Consider the following 17027-nt stretch of genomic DNA (forward strand, 5'->3'; position numbering starts at 1 on the left):
TTTGAAATACCTTTTACACAGTTCAGCAATCCCTTTTTCCCCTATAGGGCAATTTTATACTCAGCATTTGTTTGCTAAAAATTTCCCTGCTTCAGCAAAGTCTTGTATCAATTTTCACACTTTTCTGCATATACTCCATTCACAGCTGGTAGCTCTATGCGGTGTGGCAACCTTTATTTGCAAAATCAGTACCACTCGTGGGTCACCATCTGTATTCACTGCTTCAGCGAAACTTTTGAAAACAACAAACACCTATCCCTTTTTAAGGGCTGACTCACTTCTTGAACGCTGACTATGGCTGGAAGGCAAAACCCCTATTTCAATTACCATATTAAACTTTGTGATAGGCAAATAAGGTTTAGCTGCTTCAGCAGTCTCTCTCCTCTTGGGATTGGTGTTTCAGTGCAGTGGTGTGTATCACTTAAATTCTGGTCTCTGCTGCTTGAGAGTTTTTTTTTTTTTTTTAAAGTTGCTCAGACTGTTTGTAGGCAAATAGCATTAAAAAAAAATTCACAGAAAAAATCTCCGGTCCTTTCTAACTTCAAATACGACCTCTCGTCCCACTTCGGACACCATATGTAGACGGACGTTCACAGAGGTACATAATTGGAGACTTTATAAGGTGAAATTATAACGAGGCTTTATTGTGCCTTTTCCTTAACATCAGGAAACCATCCAAACAAGGGGGGAAACACAGCTTCTATTCACTTGGGAGTGGTTCTAGTGAAATAATATGCAATTCACAACTCCCTTAGTTAAGCATGTCTCCCAGCCCCAAACACATAGAATGAAATGAACAGATATAAAAAGTCTTGTAATAAAAGTCTTATCTGTTCTTTGTAGTTTGGAGGGAAAATCTTCTCTGTCCCTGGTTGCTACCTTTTCTTCAGGGTTTGTCAGCATTCAGGTTTAGAAGTTTCCCCTGTGTCTTGGAAGCAGCTCTGCTGTGTCTTCTGGCAGAGCTCAAGACATGGTCAGCTCCAGAGATCTGTGTTCTCTTGGTCAGTCTCTCCTGGGAGACTCAAGAACCTCTGCTCTGTCTCCAAAGTTCAGCTCACTCGTGAGCTAAGGAGTCACTTCCTGTCTCAACAGACAGGCTTTTGTAAGCAATCTAAATCAGGCAGGTGGTGTTTATTAATTGACTACCAGCAGTTAACCACCACACTGCTAGATTAAAGGCACATTACTTGAACAGGGATGACTCCCCTGTTACACTGTCCTATAAAAAATTAGAGGTAATACTGGATGTGAAGGTAAGGGGGTAAACAGGCTATGCAACAAAGGTTAAGCCATCTGGTTACCCCTGAGAACTGTGGGTCCCTGGCAGCTACCATCACATGTAAAAGTTTAAGTGTCCCCTGCTTTTCCACTTTTCATGTTCCCTTTGCCCCAGACTCATGAAACTTTCTACATGTAAGTTTTAAGTGGGATATTTGGGTAGAAATGCAATTGTTATGATTGCAGGTGTTCGGGGGCCAAAGTTACCGGTAGTCCCCTAATTCTCCCCGGCGTACAGGCAAGATTTGCCGGTACATAGGTTGAATTACATGGGGGCTGCCCAGTGTCCCCTAGACGCCGGGTTTTCGAGCCCAGATATCCTAGTCTTATTTCCATCACAGCTATGGGCCTCCCCAAGTTATGATATGTATTAAAGTATGTTTTATTATAGTTGTGTATTTACTATAAATGTCTATTCAGTCAGCCCGGGCATCCATACAGGTGCAGGGAAGTCTGGATAGATAGAGTTCAAAGAGGAGATGGGATGAGATGAGGTGTCGGGTGTTAGGTGGCCGGGGCAGGGCAAAGTACTGGGTCTAGAGGGCAGGAACCCCCAGCGGGGAGGACACTCTGGTCTGCCGGACTCAGTGGAGCCTACCCAGTAGGTGGCAGTGGGCTGACTGGGTTAAGCGGCATAATGTTTGTGTGTTTCCCATTGGTCAATTCATATGTCCCGCACACGGGGCATCCTGAGCCGGCATAGCACGCCCCTCCTCTGATGTCAGCCAAACGATGAGCCCCTATTGCTATTGGCTAGTGGGAGGGAATTCCCACGCTCTGATTCGTCGCTCCTCCTTCCTCCATGCTGAGCATAGAACAGCGGAGGGTATGTAAGAAGGAAGCCGACTCAGAGAACCAAACCATCTAGTGACTTGTGTCGATGAAGCGCGGGCGGGCTTTTCAAAGTTGCTCTTTCACGAATAGCAGAGCAACCGGCTTCGTTTTGAAGCTAGGAAAGTCTGCCCTGCAGAGACTGTCAGACGTCAGAACAAAGTTCTGAGAATTGTACGTATCGGTCGCGGCAAGGATCTTTAGCCGAAAAAAGGACCATGAAGCCCGGGTGTATATCTCAGTCAGGGTAAGCCTTCCGAAGCAGGCACCCTGCACCTATTTGAGCCTAGATTTCGCACCCAGACCTCCAGTAAGTGTGTTTTTATCTGTATTTTGTGTAATCCTTTGTGTTGTACACAGGTTTACCCGAATAAACTGCATTTTTTTTACTACATTTGTTTTGACTAGTGAATGATCCCGGTACAAATATACATAAGTGTTAAAAATCCTGGTCTTCTGTGACACTGGACATGTATGTGTCCAGTATTTTCTCTCTGGACATAGTGACCTGACCAGCTTTGGGGGCTGTGGGATGTCCCCGAGCAGGGCTGTTACAAGGGGGCTGGCGGCTTCCTCTATCCTGATTGACTGCTGCCTGGTAATGCAGTCAATCAGGAGGAGGTGTCAGGAGCCTGGGGGTGGGGCCAAAGAGAGGAAGAAACAGCATGGAGAGGTGTGTGTGCATCTCACGAGCGTCCGCATGCGTGTGTGTGACTCGAACGTGTTGCACCTTTCACCATTGTGTCCAGTATTTTTGGATAAGCCATCCGGCAACCCTACTGTGATACCTGTAACCTGAGTTGCCTTCCTACTCCCCCACCCCCCTATAATTCCTGTGACTTATCTAAGTGAGTGAAAGTCCCTCTGAAAATCTTGGTGCCTTTATTACAACATGGCAGACACTAACCTCTCTTGGGAGTCATAGCCAAAACATGTTTGTTTAAATCGGGCCACATCTGGTAATTCTGTCATATGGGGTGTTTTGCTCATAGTTGGTTTTGGGCAGTATTGCACTTGTAGACAATTGCAATCATGTTGGTAGGAAAATAGGTTTTCACCTCTTTTATTAAGAGTACAATGACATTGTCTGAGGGGACTAAACTATGAATCATTTCAAATGCCTGCTTCAGTCAACACGCTGGCTGATGCAGCAACTTGTCTTATCTCCACAATCCCAGGATTCTCTCACTAAAACAGCAGTGGCTGGAGACTCTGACAGCCCTGTGGGCAAAAGATGCCTGCATATTGTTGCAAATGACATTGCCTACAGGAAGATAGTTCTATGAATAGATGTCTTACAATAGTAACATTTTTCACCATTTTTATTCTTGTGTAGTTCCACAATTGCATCTAATTGTTCCAGTGTCAGAAGTGGATGCAATACCAGACCAAGGAAACTCAGAATAAAGAAGCAATATATTGCTGCAAGTAGATTGTTATTTCCCTGCATGCGTTTGAATTCCAATGACTACTGTATATTGTAAAGTACAGTATTGTTAGGGGAATGTTGTAAAGTGCTGCTCATATGTTTGACCCTATTCATAAAATTATGATAATGGAAATGTAAAATGAATTATGCCTCTTTCACTATATTGTAAACTCTCTGGGGTATGGATGCCCGTACTAATCATTCGCTTTTATGTTTGATGTACTTTGATGTTATATTTCCCTGTATTCAAACCTCTGTGTTGCTAAGTGCTGCCATCATTTTTGGCGTTATGTATGTAGCCATGTGTAAAATTGGTGTACAGATCTCTCTCATGCTGTGCAGTAACTCCTGTTAAAAGGGCAGGGTTGCCAGTAGTCATCATGGAGGTTTGCCCTCAACCCCTGTGATGTGTAAGATTGTTGCAAAGGAAGTGACAGCATGCTTTGTGTCCACTGTTAGTGACACAGAGGTGGGTCTTTTTTGAAGCTTATATATTGCACAGAACTGCCAAAAGTTAGTTGGTCTGCAGGAGATGATCAAGAGTGTCTGCAGCAGTTCAAGTCTGTCTGTTAGAGAGTCAAGTGCAAGTGACAAGCTGATCACACACTGTGTCCAGGGATCTGGCATAGCTGGTAGTCTCCCTTAGGGGAGAGGTGGAAAAGACAAGGCTGATTAAAGAGTTAGGAGGAACCTTCTGAATGGAGTGCAGCTACAAGATGTGCGGCTAAGTGTCGGCCGCTGTGATGGGCAGTCTGCCACAAGACATGTAATTAAAGATGCCCTGGTTCAAGATACCCTTCCTGTGTGAGTCTGGAGTTATTCCACAAGAAGATGCACCTAGGAGTTCCCCGTCAGATACTCCTCCCTGCTACCGTAGGGATCCTGATGAGGTGGAGGCGCTGTACCAAATGTGAGTAGGACTCAGCACACTACCTCAGACGCCTGTCATGGTGATATCCCCACAACATCAAGCGGGAGACTCAGGAGTCCTGTGAGCCAGCAGGTGCACCACAACACACATACATGTAATTGGGAGCAGATTACACCCACAGCGGCCAATATGAGATTAGGTGGGGGTCTGACCGTTACATGTAAAAATGTTTTTTATTTTTATATATATATATATATATATATATATATATATATATATATATATATATATATATGCAAATATAACTGTATGCTCATCTGCATGTCTCAGGCAGGTCTGCAACCCTGCCTTTCCCCATTATCACCCAGCATACAGCACTTCCACTGCAGCAAGGGATTCTGGGAAATGACATGCAAATGAGCACACAGTGTCACTTTTTGCCTCAATAACCATTTTTAACATGGTTCCCTATAGGCTTAAGCTTGCTGCATGGTCACAGCTTTGAGCACAGCCAGGATAAAGCTGTGTGCTCCCTTGATAAAGGTCCTGTTTTTAGGACCGAAACGTTGGTGTTTTGTGCCTGCTTCACTAATACAATTCTTTTTGCTAAGAAGTGTGCTGTCTCTTCCTTGCTGTGCCTACTTTGGATTCCCTGGATTCTCTGGTCTGCCTGGTAAGGAGCCTTTGATTATATATATATATATATATATAAAAATAAAAAACATTTTTATTTGGGGCTGAATGCAACCAGTAAGGAGAGAATGGTGGTCATCAGTCTATGGGAAGTGGCAGAGGGTCTGACCGAGGCCCTTCTCGTCAATCCTCCCTCAGAAGTCAGGATGCTGCAGTCAACCAGTCCCCCAGGCTGACCTACAACAGCTTGCCAAAATGTTACAAGGCTAAAGAGGACATCGATGGCTACCTAAGGTCATTTGAGAATCTGTCATCTGACGCGTAGGGCGTGGGCACCGTGACGTGGTGACGTCACTTCACGTTGGCAGCTGATCCCGGCAAGCAGCAGCTAGGAGGAGCGCTCCGGCAGCACTGACGGCTCCAATTACCTATAGCAGCAGCAGCAGACGATGAGATTACATACAGCTAAGTATCACACTATAACAGTGATACACGATTATCTTTATCTGACACCAGTACAGGGACCCCTAGTAAATCTTGACAGCGATGTTGGAGCTGTGTTGTTTGCTAGCAAACAACGTTTATATGACAGCTTAGCTATAGGGAATCCCCCATCATTTGTGTCATTTAATCATAGATTGTAACTACATGGTTCCATATTCTACTGCTATCATTTCATCATTGCCACTAGTCATAGGGATACCCAGTACTTGTTGAGAGCGATGTTGGAGCTCTGCTACTTGCAAGCAAGTAGCGTTCATATGATAGCTTAATAGTGAGGGAATTCCCACTGGCCTATTTATTATCTTACTGTGGACGCTGCTTTTTGGGTTAGGGTTGTAGCCACACACAGTGCTGCACATATTATATGGTTGATGACGCTCCTCCAGCTGTTTTTCATTTGGCAATTAATTGTGTTATACCTAGGACCTTACTCTTACAAAAATAGGCAGGAAGACAAACCAGCGATTAACGCTTAGAGGCCCAGGTTTTCAGTCAATATATGATATCATTCCATTATCTTGCCAAGGGTTTACACCATCAGCGCAACGTGTTTTAATTGTATATATGAGTTTCACTTTTTCACTTTCACTTTGGTTTTTCACTATAGCTTTGTTAGAAAATGTAAAAATGTTTACTGTGATGTGCACCCCAAATGTACTTCTGTGAATGCTCTTGTGACTTCTTCACGTGATCATTCAATTGTTAATGATATTAACTTCTGTACATAGGTAGCACTCACTTAGTGTTATTTAACACTTGGTTGTTATATATTATTTAGAAATTGTTAGTGAGCAGTGTGCAATACTCTGTGTTGTTGAGTCTAGAGAGCTCCTGCGTCATGGAGGCAAGCTGCGCCTCTAGCTGGAGAAGTCGCTGCATGGGGCTTGGTTGCTCAACCTCTTTGGGGTCCATGTCTGTGGGACTGAGCATAATGTTACGCTGTGCTCACCACGGACAAGGAGGGACCCCGAAACTGAGGTGAGATGGGTAACAAACTGCACCCACAGCTACGGGGACACGCCTGGAAAGTGGAAAATAGGTGTCTGGAACCGTCTGGGAGTGTAAGATAAAGTAAGATACTCGCCAGACGAGAAGGGTGATTCCAGAAGATAGGTGGTACCGAGAGCCTGGGGTCCAGAGCCGGGAGGTAGGTAGGAATGCGCAAACCGAGGTGAAGGGGTCGGGAAGTCCAGGAGGTCAGGATACAAACCAAGGGTAGAAGACCAGAGCGGATCCACAGCCAGGCCGGTTCGGTACGCAAGGGATCACTAAGGAGACAAAGAGACAGGAACTGAGGCAGGCACGACCGTGGTTAACACAGGTCATAAAAAGCTATGCTCATCCAAAGAATGAATGGCTGAGCAAGGTATAAGTAGGAGAAAGGACCAATAGGGAGAGGGGGAGTAACAAGGGAGCGGCCCCAGGGAAGATGTAGATTGGTAGGGAAAAACTTACCACAGCTGCGCTGGATGTGCAGCTTGTGAGCGGTGTACGCGCATCAGGCGTGTGCGCCGCGCGGGAGAGGCGCGCGCGGCCTCAGCTGGGGACGGGTACTCCCCCTGAGGGAGGACGTAAAAGTCCTCGGCTGTGCGCGCGCATGCGCGCGTTAAGTAGCTGCCGTGGGGAGCGGAGGGGAAGGAAGATCCCGCCCGCGGCGGCGAAGGGGGGAGAGCCGTAGCAGAGGTAAGTGAGGTCGCGGGAGGAACCCCCTTAGGGAGAGGTGTTCCCCCGGACCTTACACTCCAGCTGGAGCCGGATTCTTCTTTGTCAAAAAAAAAGATGGCTCTCTTCACCCCTGTATTGACTACAGAGGTCTCAACAAAATTACGATCAAGAATCATTACCCCCTAACACTCATTTACGAGCTCTTCGACCGCCTACAGGGGGCAACAATTTTTTCCAAGCTTGATTTCCGTGGAGCTTATAATCTTCTCCGCATCCGCCAGGGTGATGAGTGGAAGACCGCCTTCAACACCCGGGATGGGCATTATGAATACCTAGTCATGCCCTTCGGTCTGTGTAATGCCCCGGCAGTCTTCCAGGAGTTTGTCAATGAGATCTTCCGCGATCCCCTCAACAGCTTCGTCATTGTGTACCTTGATGATATCCTCATTTTTTCAAAATCCCTCCCTGACCACATTCAGCACACCAAATTAGTCCTGTCCCGCCTTCGAGAGAACCATTTGTACGCCAAGCTGGATAAATGTTCTTTTCATCTATCTTCCATTCCCTTTCTAGGCTACATCATTTCTAGCACAGGTTTCTCTATGGACCCAACCAAACTCAAAGCTGTCTTAGAATGGCCGCAACCCACCTCCCTGAAAGCCATACAGCGGTTCTTAGGGTTTGCGAACTACTAGCGTAAATTCATCAAGAACTTTTCATCTACCATGGCCCCCATCACTGCCCTTACTAAGAAGGGAGCTAAAACAGCAGCCTGGTCTCCTGCAGCCCTCCAAGCTTTCAACTCCCTCAAGAAGTCTTTTGCTTCCGCCCCAATCTTGCGTCATCCAGACCCCAGGCTTCCCTTTACCCTGGAGGTAGACGCATCCGATATCGGGGCAGGCGCCATCCTCTCTCAGAGACAGTCTCCACAGGCCAAACTTCACCCCTGCGGGTTCTTTTCTAAAAAAAATTCTTCGGCAGAGCGGAACTACGACGTTGGAAACAGAGAACTCCTGGCTATTAAACTCGCCCTTCAGGAATGGAGACATCTTCTGGAGGGAACAGAGACCCCCATTTCAATACTTACCGACCATAAAAACCTATTATATATTGAGAGGGCACGTCCCTTTTCTTTTCGAGATTCAATTATCTCATATCCTACATCCCCGGTTCAAAAAACAAAAGGCGGACGCACTCTCACGACAATTCCTGTTCGAGGACAACTCAGGGGATACCTCCGAGACAATCTTACCCCCCAAATATATAATCTCGGACAACTCTTTTGATAACCTGGACCAGGTCATGGCAAGCACAGTCTAACCTCCCGAGAAGACTTAAGGTGCCAGTCGGCCGTCTATATGCTGCTCCACGCTTCCTGAAGAAGATCTTCAAAGTCAGCCGGTCACCCAGGTATCATTAGAACCTCTGACCTCATTAGTCGCACCTTCTGGTGGCCTACCATGTCGGAAGATATTTCGGAATATGTGAAGACCTGTCCAATCTGCGCCCAGGTCAAGACCATTCGTAAAAAGCCTTACGGTCTCCGGCGACCCCTGTCCATACCGGAACGCCCTTAGAGTCACCTGTCCATGGACTTTATTGTAGAACTTCCGGTCTCTAAGGGGATAAATACCATCTTAGTAATCGTGGACCGGTTCTCCAAGCAGGCCCATTTTGTCCCTCTCAAAGGGCTGCCCAATTCCACTACCCTGGCAGACATTTTAATTAGGGAAATATTCCGCATCCACGGAATTCCTCTTTCCATCGTATCCGATCGTGGAACACAATTCATTTCCAAGTTTTGACGGGCCTTCGCTCGTAGGATGGATATCACCCTCCATTTTTCTTCTGGGTATCACCTCCAGACTAATGGGCAAACCGAGAGAACGAACCAGACATTGGAGCAATACCTCCGGTGCTTCATCGCAGATAGTCAGGACGATTGGGTAGATTTACTCCCATGGGCAGAGTTCTCCCATAACTCTTTGAGGAACAGCTCCACACTGAAATCCCCCCTTTTCATTAATTATGGTTTCCACCCGGTTCAGCTCCCCATCACTTCTGTCGCTTCCGGAGTCCCAGAGGCGGATGACCGAATCAAAGTTCTGCAGGAATCCTGGAAAAAGATCCAAGAAGCTCTAGGAAGGGCAACCCGCAGACAAAAAGCACAGGCAGATCTCCACCGTCGACCGGCACCAGTCTTCAAATCAGGAAATAAGGTCTAGCTCTCTTCCAGGAACATTAAACTGAAGGCTCCTAGCCTTAAACTGGCCCCCAGGTACTTGGGCCCATTTTCAGTGGAAGAACAAATTAATCCTGTGGCATATCGCCTGGAACATCCCCCATCCATGAGAATACCCTCAGTGTTTCACGTATCTCTGCTAAAACCTGTGTCCCAAAACCCACAGTTCCACAAAACACCAGACGGACCTAAACCAGTCATGTTTCAGGGGAAGGAGGAGTTTGAGGTACAGTCTAGCCTGGATTCCAGGAGAACGAGGGGTTTGGTACAATATCTGGTTCACTGGAAGGGCTTTGGTCCAGAAGAGAGATCTTGGGTACCCTACCACCAAATACATGCCCCCAGATTGCTGAGACTCTTCCATTCTAAGTTTCCCCAAAAACCATATTGGAGTCGTCCTGAGGCTGCTCCTCAAGGGGGGGTACTGTAAGATCTCGGGGAACACCTCTCCCCAAGAGGGTTCCCCCCATGCCGCGACTCACCCGGCGCTCCCCGGTTCCGGCTCCACAGATCCTCTGCCGCGAGCGGGACCCTCCTTCTTCCTCCCTGCTCCCCGCAGCCGCCACAAGACACGAGCATGCGCGCGCACGTCCTCAGACTCTTCTGTCCTCTTGCAGGAGGAACTCCTGGCCCCAGCTCAGGCCGCGTGCACTTCCCTCGTGCGGTGCACATGCCTGATGCGCGTGCACCGCCCACAAGCTTCGTGTCAAGGCAATCAGCTGTGGCTTTTTTCCTACCTATCCCTGCCTCCCATGGGGTCGCTCCACTGTCCCTCCCCCTCTTCCCATTGGGCTCTCTTCTCCATTTATACCCTGCTCAGCCATTCCTTCTTTGGCTGAGCATAGCTTTGTGTGACCTGAGTTACCCACGGTCGTGCCTGCCTCAATGCCCTGTCTCTGTGGTTTCTAGTGATCTCCCGTGTACCGAACTGGCCTGACTGCGGACCCGCTCTGGACTTCGACCTCTGGCTTGCCCTCTGACCTCCCAAACTCTCCTATCCTCCACCTCGGCTTTCGGATTCCTACCTACCTCCCGGCTCCAAACCCAAAGCTCTCGGCACCGACGATTCTACTGGAACTGCCCAAGTATCCGGTGAGTATCTGAACTTTACCATATCTCCAGTGCAGTTCCGGACGCCTACTATCCACCTTCCAGGCGTGCCCCAGCAGCTGTGGGTGCAAGTGTTACCCTTTTCACTTCAGTTCTGTGGTCCCTCATTGTCCGTGGTGAGCGCAGCTTGACATTAAATAAATTGTTTTTATTTTCATTTTGCTGGTGAGCTTCCCTATTTTTTCACCTTGTGGAGCAACTGTTATTTTGATCTATCTTTTGTTCCTGTTCGTTTGTGAGGATCGAATCTAAACTGTCGGAGGCTAATCGGAGGATGCATTACACTTGGCAGCGTCTTTGAAAGCAGCTGGGAAAGGGATGCAGGACAGTGGATAATAGTGAGTAAAAGCTACTCCACATCGGGTCTACCAGAGATGTGGGGACCTTTTGGCTACTATATATAGCTTATGTTGTCCCCACTGTTGTTCCCTCCTGCTCCCTATCATCCCCTTAAGTGTATATAGCTGCACAAAACATTCTGTTTTGATCCGGCATTTGCTCCGTCCAATTTCAATCATTGCCTTTGTTTACATACAGCCTGGCCACCTGGAGCTCATACACAGTCTTTCTCTTGCTTCATTACCATACTGTAGCAGCTAACCGCTAAGGTAATGAAAGGGTTAAATTGCAGGCACTGCTTTGTTGTTGGTACTGGGGGTGGGTGAAGCTTGCAGTTGCCCTAGCGTGGGCATTAAGGCCTTGCGGCAGGGTGGCAGTAGACGTTAACCGTTTCATTACCTTAGCGATTACAACTGCTAAGGTAATGAAGGGGTCAACCCCTCATGCTTCCCTACCGCATGACCTAAACACCCACCCGGGGAAACTACCACTTTCACCCACCCCCTGTAAAAACAACAGGAATGGGTAAAAGTGCTATTAACCAAAGATGGCTAATAGCGCTTTTCCCCATTCAAAAAAACATTACAATGCAATACATAAATACAACCCCCACAAAACACATACAGTACAGTAATGGGCAAAATTATTATTATCTAGATATGGATAATAAGGCAATTTCCCATTAAAAATAAAACCAGCCAACATAAAAGGTAATTAAGGTTGCACTTACCCCAGGCCAGGATGAAGGCCGTCCTCATTTTCCTCCTCGTCCTCTGTGGGTCTGCAACATTACATTGAAAAAAAATAAAAATAATGGTCACTAACCCCTTAATAAACTTAGCAATTTGTAACTGCAATAGTAATTAAAGGGTTAAACCCCCTCCCCCGAGACATCTAACCACCCTCCCCGGGGCAACTACCCCCACCCTGCAACCCCGCTACCAATTGGTTGGCACAGTGGTAAACCATGGCCACGTCCTTTGGGGAAAAAAATGGAAGTTGTCACATGGTATACAACCAATCAGATTGGGGATATGCCATGTAATGCCTCACATGGTATATCTTCCAATCCGATTGGTTGGAGTAATGTGATGGAAGCCATTTTTTTGGTGGCATCTTAAAGGGAGGGAAGCATAGCCTTCTGATTGGCTGGCTTCCCCCCCCCCCCTTTGATGTCACATCCTTTAAAAAAAGAAAGAAAGAATCTGTCACATGGTACACCAACCAATCAGATTGTCGTGCATGCACAGTGGTAGGCGCGCGAGGCGGCCATTAGGTAGCAGGCTCCGTGGGGAACTACAAGCCCATAAGTAAAACGGGCATTATACCACATGGTGCAGATCAGCCAATAGGGCTTCAGCAATCCCCTGCTCCCTACATTGATACTTTTAGCGCGCTGAGGACCACGGCAGTCAGAGCTGGGACACCATCAGGGTAGGGTGTATGTGTGCAGATGGCACCTGCACTAAGAATATGTAACTGCAACCGCAATCACCAAAATAAATGTCAGAAAAATGGAAATATATAGCTGGTGCTTAAAGGGTTAATGTATGATATTAACAGTGTTGATCAAAAAAGATTTGATCAGAAAGGTAACCCTCTATATTGCACTCTAAACCTATATAGTATTTAATTATGGACATAAAGGGTTGTCCAACAATTAGTGCTGTCAGAATCACTGTAGGCTGACCGTTCGGTGATTCTGACAGCACTAATTGTTGGACAACTCTTTATGTCCATAATTAAATACTATATAGGTTTAGAGTGCTATATAGAGGGTTACCTTTCTGATCAAATCTTTTTTGATCAACACTGTTAATGGCACCTGCACTAAGCCAGAGACCCCCATTAGGCCACAGCTAGGCCCCGACTCCCCTCAGCTTGTGGTTGCTGCAGGGACAGGCCCATAGATAGGGACACTGCCCCTGGTGCATTAAAGTGAGGGATACAGCCAGGATGCGGCGGCATCCTGACCTCAGGGGATCTGGGACCAGACACCTGCCACAAAAAGACATTGCATATGGTGGTACAATACCGACGGGACCCACCCAACGTAGAGGTGGAGGCTTCATGGTTACGGTCACTGGATCCGTGGATCCCATCACCATCGCTGCACACCTGGATGTGGACACACCCGGCAGGTGCCCAATCTTACCAAAGTCCACCAACTATACAAGGGCTAGTGGGGCAGCGCTATCTCACACTTGCACAGACATGCACTTGCACAGACTTGCAGACATACACCTTTTAGGGCCCAATCCACCTTTTATCCATATCAGTCTAAGGGTCACCATGTTGACACATTTTTCAACATAGTGTACCATGATCTCAATCTACTTACTGGCAATATGAAAATAGGGAGTGTAAAACACAATTTGACTAAAGCAGAGAACCTTGCCCTTAGATTCCTACGGGAAAACCATAACCTAATAATTAGACAGGCTGACAAAGGGGGAGGTGTGGTGCTCCAAGATCGCTCCGAGTATGAACAAGAGGCGCACCGACTCCTTTGTGGTCCCATTTTCTATAAAAAATTACAAAAAGACCCCATGAATGAGTTCCTAATCTTCTTGAAAATTCTTCTAGATGAGGCCTTATCCTTGACGGTAATAACATCTAAAGAATATGCATTTTTATATACCAATTCACCTAAAATTCAGTTTTTTTACCATCTTCCTAAAATGCACAAATCCCTTACTAATCCCCCCGGGAAGACCCATAGTTTCGGGGATATTGTCATTGACTGCTAATCTTTCACAGTATGTGGACTACTTTCTACAGAGCTTGGTTGAAAAACTTCCTTCCTATCTAAAAGACTCATCCTCTGTATTGAATTTATTTACTAACTTTAAATGAAAAAATACCTACAGATGGCTCACTTGAGATGTACAAGCTCTGTACACAAGCATTCCACACAAAAAAGGAATAGCAGCAGTTGATGCTAAAAAAGGTGATCCTCATAAAAAGGTGATCCTCAACTCCATGAACTGAACAGACAATTGATTTTGAAAGCAATCGAATATGTACTGAGCCACAGCTATTTTCTATTTCTATCCCAGTTCTTCCTGCAGGTTTGCGGAACTGCTATGGGCAATCGTTTTGCCCCCAGTTTCGCGAACATGTATATGGGGAACTGAGAGGAATCTCACATTTGGTCCAATAATCCTTTCCAACACAAAATAATAGTGTGGCGTCGGTACATAGACGACATTTTGTGCGTATGGGAGGGTGATGAGGAGTCAGTTGACAGTTTTTTACATTATATTAACTGAAATACATATAATCTGGTCTTTACACATAGTACCAGTACCCTAAATGTTGATTACTTAGATTTAACATTATCAGCCTCAGTTGAACAGGGTATAAACACGGTCACTTATTTCAAGAAAGTAGACACTAATAACCTATTGTTGACCTCCAGTAACCATAAAAATTCATGGATAAACAACATACTTGGAGGCCAATTCATGAGAATTAAAAGGAACTGTAATAACGAATCAGATTTTGAAAAACAGGCCCAATTTCTGTTTTTGAGATTCATGGAAAGGAGATACAACTATAAAAAACTAATGGTTGAACTAGACAGGGTCAGAAATATGGATCGTACAAGCATGTTGCTACATAAGAACAAAATGGTACGTGAGACTGAAAAGAAAGTAAATGTTCCATTTATTACAAACTATAACTCCATGAACAAAGAAATTGAGGGGGTTATTAAAAAACATTGGGAGATCCTCTCCACGGACCCCATATTGAGTGGTCATATCAGTCATTCTTCTAACTTTATTTATAGGATAGCAAGGAGTCTAAAAGATGCCTTGGCTCCAAGTGATATCGGTAGGGATAATGTTCAGACATCAAGTCTCTCCTGGCTTAGTAGGAAACCTGTCGGGAATTTTCCATGTGGAAATTGTTCTGCCTGTAGACATCTTCACCCTGTAAGAAAAACATTTCAATCACAAATGAACTCTAAATCATATGATATCACTGAATATATTAACTGCAATACTACACATGTTGTGTATCTTCTTGAATGCCAATGCGGTCTACAATATGTGGGCCGCACTAAACGGAGTTTGAAACTTCGCATTCAGGAACATATTAGAAATATTAAAAATACTCTACAGACTCATAGTGTTAGTCGCCATTTTGCTCTCTATCATAATAAGGATCCCTCTTCCTTAACTTTCAAAGGGATTAAATGTGTTCCAAGAAATAGAAGGGGAGGAGACAGAATCAAAGATGTCTCTATACAAGAGACATTCTGGATTCATAAACTCGGTACCCTGGCCCCTAAAGGTCTGAATGAAAATATAGACCTATGGTGTCTCTATTGATAAATTAACTGCTAATTTTTTTCTGTGTCCTTCCTGTGCTTTGTCTTCTACACTATTACTACGACTAGATTGACATATTATGTGTAATCTATTGCTAAACCTTATGCATAATTACTATGCTAATTGATGTTTACTCTATTTCAGAGCTCCACTCAACTTACAATTATATGTCTGCTTTTTATTATGTATATTCACAATGTTGTTGTTTTAATCAAAGGTTTTGTTCTAGTTTAATATTATACCTTATGTTTTAACTTATGTCTAAGCAGCATGTGAGTGGTTAAGTGGGAGGCATGACCTCATCCCCTCACTGATTAATGCATAGTCTGGGCGTTCACTGTGGGGTGTGAAGGAACAGACTGAGAATGTGATTGGGTGGGGGTGCTGTCTCACTTGACCAACCAGATGTGCTCCTGGGGTTTAAATACCCTATGGCCACAACTATTAACAATCCCTGAAGAAGTGGCTACGGCTACGAAACGCGTACGATTAATGATACACGAGTGACTCCTGTACTATCTGCGGGTACTTTCAGTCACTGCTACTACCATTCTACGGAAGCCCATCGCAATCGCGAGTGACGTCACAAGTAGCTGACGGCTGTTCTCACTTGGCGGCGTGTCGTGAAACCGCGTGGAGGAATTGAACTGTAAGCCGGAGTGCGGCTCCTACTGCTTCTACAGATTCTCCCCCGACCTCACAAACCAGCTAGACGGAAGTTTTCCACATGCCAGAGGGAAGTCCCCCGATGCAGGCACAAGACTAGCTATCTAAATCCAGACACCCACCCTGAATGCCCAGCTGAAATACATCTGAGGGGCCGTATGCAGGAGTGTTCCTTATGTCTACGGCGAGCGGTGCCTGGTAACATATGTCTGAGTGCATGACATGCCTGTTTTATCTTAACTTGATGTACGCAGATATTATTACTTTTATATTATACAATATTTTGAAAGTACTTCACTATTGCGTTTGCGCTGTTTTTTTCCGTTTCACTGCTATCTCACACACTTGGGTGGTTGGTTCTGTGGACACTGGAATGGTACGGTGCCTGGAGCACCTCATTATATTGGGGTAACCCCGCTAGGGTGTGGACACAGTGTTGGTAAGGCACGGTGAGGGGTTGCGGCCCTGCGAGGCCTAGTGTTATATTAGTAGTGTCAATGTTTATTATTGTTCATATATCTACAGTAAAGTGCTATTGTTTTATTACATAAGTATGTATTGTTCATATATGGTCCTGCACGGGGCTATCACACATAGTTAGGATCCCGCGCAGGTAGAGGCGCTGTCACCATCGAATCAGGTACACCCCAGGCTCCCAGTGGTGGAGGTTCAGGCCTCCTGTGAGCCACAGGTAAAGCACCACACACCGTAGCCACCCTATCTAACAAGGTGTGTGGGAATGTGCGTTACAATAGTGTACGGGAGCAGGGGGTCTCCTGAGCTGAACCACATTAATTTCACCTTCGGGTACCCCTGCTTTCCGAGTTACAGGAGTGGGGTGCCGGTATCCCTGCCATGTTTAAATCTCCCAGTCACGTGACGCTTGTATTTTTCGACTGCATGTAGCCCTTGTTCCCCTGTATCTAGGAAGGAACTATCAATGCTGCTATAACCTGTCTGGCAACCAGGAGGCCTGTGCCTCCGCCACTGGGGACCTGGGGTGTAGAATGAGTAGAACAACAACACCTCCACCTGAGAAGGATCCTCACACAGTAGGAAAGCCCCTCCAAAGAACACACAGCCAGTAATGACACACAAAAAAAAGGGGGGGGGGGAGATCCT

The 17027-nt window shown here is 45.9% G+C and overlaps 1 long non-coding RNA gene across 1 annotated transcript; it reads left to right on the forward strand.

The window, feature by feature from the left end:
* Positions 1-10368: 10368 nt before the first annotated feature.
* On the forward strand, positions 10369-16152 carry LOC142488502 (uncharacterized). Its single transcript, XR_012799452.1, has 3 exons — positions 10369-10545; positions 10804-10901; positions 15775-16152. It is a non-coding gene; the product is annotated as an uncharacterized LOC142488502 (long non-coding RNA).
* The last annotated feature ends 875 nt before the right edge of the window (positions 16153-17027 follow it).

Source organism: Ascaphus truei, chromosome 2 (assembly GCF_040206685.1).
Source record: "Ascaphus truei isolate aAscTru1 chromosome 2, aAscTru1.hap1, whole genome shotgun sequence".
NCBI lineage: Eukaryota > Metazoa > Chordata > Amphibia > Anura > Ascaphidae > Ascaphus > Ascaphus truei.